Raw genomic sequence first — 2,464 nt, forward strand, 5'->3', positions numbered from 1 at the left:
TTGTCAAACCAACCACAAACGCATTGCTGGAAGAATTGCACCGAGATGAGAAGAAAGTAGCAAAAATAATTCAACAGTATAATGCCACCTACATGAACATCCCAACAAAAATTTAGGGCACAACAGTTAAGTGACTCTGGATGAGTCACATGTGAGTGTTGGGGGCCTGTTGGGTGCGGCCGAAATTGGTCTAGTTTTGGTCAAAGTATCCACAATTTGAGGAGTGGATCGCGCAGAGTCCATGAAGTTCAATTCACTGCACAATATCTAGGGGCTTTGGGGTGGGTCAAAGCCCCTCATTTTGTAATGAGTATCAGGGTTTTAGCTCATTGTTTTGTCAATTCCTTGGTATGTGGACCATGGTTTTGTAGTAATGAAACATATATAAGGAGATGTAATGTTTTGTCAAAAGAGATGAGACATAAATGAATTGATCATACTTTCTGGCTTTAGTTTGTATTTTTGGGCTTTTAGGAAAGGCTCTGTAGTAGAGTGCGCAGAGGCCTTGGAAGAGTCTGCAGCTGAGTGCGCAGACTCCTTGCAGATGGGTGCGCAGGTTGAAGGAATTATATGTACTAAAAAGATCTATCTTAATAAAAAAGAAGAATTTTTGGGCGAAGTCTTGTATATCTATATTCTTAATATATGTTCATATGTACTAATATGCCTGCATTTTACTTAATTTTGTGTAATAATACAGGTTATATTGTTCTCTGATATGTTTATGTAATAAGCACAAATCTGTGAAGAAAAGCATTAGCGCGAAGTATTTTAGGTATGTGAAGTTATAGATCAACATAAAATATAAGAAAACACACGGGTGCCACAACGCAGTATCCCTCTGGCTACAGAAACCTGGTTCTACAACCTCCCATAACCAATTCGGGGTAGACTGTGATCTGCTTGTAGGTCGTTGCCAAAAGGGCCAGTGGTTGAGGGTTTTGTTGGTGCACAATACATTTTGACCCTGGGTCCAAGCCCCTTGAGCCAACATCGACCCATTCTTTTGGATGTCAGACAATCCTTGGTGGTTTATGACTTGGAGGGTGACTCCCATGCTTCATGGAGGTATATTTACTCGATACATACACATGGTGTTACCTTATATGAACCTTTTGAGGGATTATAAACATTATTTGAGTCATCCACCTTTGGGGGACTTATTCACCCTTCTCATTAAGTCATTCCACGTGAGGAGACTAGATGTTGGCATTTGGCTTACTTGGTATTCTGCTAAGCAATGTTTTGAGCCTTATGCGTCACTTTCAACAAGGAATGTTTTGCTTTTACTCAATTTCAACTTCACCTTTTATGGGATGCCCCCTTTCTTAGAAGGTTTTATGTAGTGTGGTATCATTTGCTTGCATTTAACTTAGTCTCCTTGTTTATATGGATGATAAGTGTCTCTTTTGTGGTTCTCCTAGGGCTATTTTAGGGAGAAATAAAATATTAAAGAATGCATAGTTTTTGTTTTGTTTATATCATTAGGAAAAAAACCATAATTTTCATTCATTGTTAAAATGATCCAAAATTACATTCTTTAGATACACACAGGTTGTATTTGTGTTGTTTTAAAAATATGTTCTATAAGCTTTTTGAGCTTCTTTTACATAAGGGCCATTTGTTGTTTCAAAAAACCAGTGATTGTTAGGCAAGAATGAGGAGTTAAAATCCTCATCTATAAATAATAGCTCTCTTATCATTCCCAATTGACATTTATTGTTACATATCATTCGAGAATACAACTTGCTGAAAATTTGCCCATTGAAGATTTTGGTGTCAATTTGGAGTTCTCTCTTTCTTGGTTATCCTTTTGGTGTATTGAATATTTGTGGTTATAGTTGATAAATTTTACTATATTTCAAGATCAATCCATTAGAGGGGAAATTCTACCACTTGTAGAGAATATATATAGGGCTCAATCTTTTTCATCTACCTTTCCTAGTTTGGTAAGTGCTCAATATACTCTCTTGTTTTTACTTTACCTCCTTGACGAGTGTTTGAGTATTTTATTTAAGTCATAGTTGGACTTGTTGGTGAAGGTATTTCCCTTGATCAGTTAAGAGATTGTTTTATTCTAGGGTTCCAATCTCTTACCCTAATCTTTGAGATAGAAGTGACCAATTCTTAAAGGGGAATACTTCTCAACCCAATAAGATATAATTCGAGAAAAGACATTTGTCTTCTTCTAACAACTAACCCATATCCCTAAAAATCAAAATCATTTTATTTTTGTTATGTTTAAAAATAAATCTAATAGCAAAAAATCCAAGAAAATTTTGAATTTGGATTTTTTCATTGTCTAGTGCAAAGTTAGTGGTTTATTTTGTTTCACTGATAAGTCTATTGATGAATTTATGCTTAATTATTGATATATAATGCAAGGGGGGTAAAAATCATATAGGATTAGGTTTCAAAATTTATCTCTTGTTTTGTAGGCTTATTTAAGGTGTCTATAAAATAT

This window comes from Pinus tabuliformis, chromosome 3_1, assembly GCF_031772625.1.
Source record: "Pinus tabuliformis cultivar Carrire ecotype Pingquan chromosome 3_1, CPIR1, whole genome shotgun sequence".
NCBI classification, from domain to species: domain Eukaryota; kingdom Viridiplantae; phylum Streptophyta; class Pinopsida; order Pinales; family Pinaceae; genus Pinus; species Pinus tabuliformis.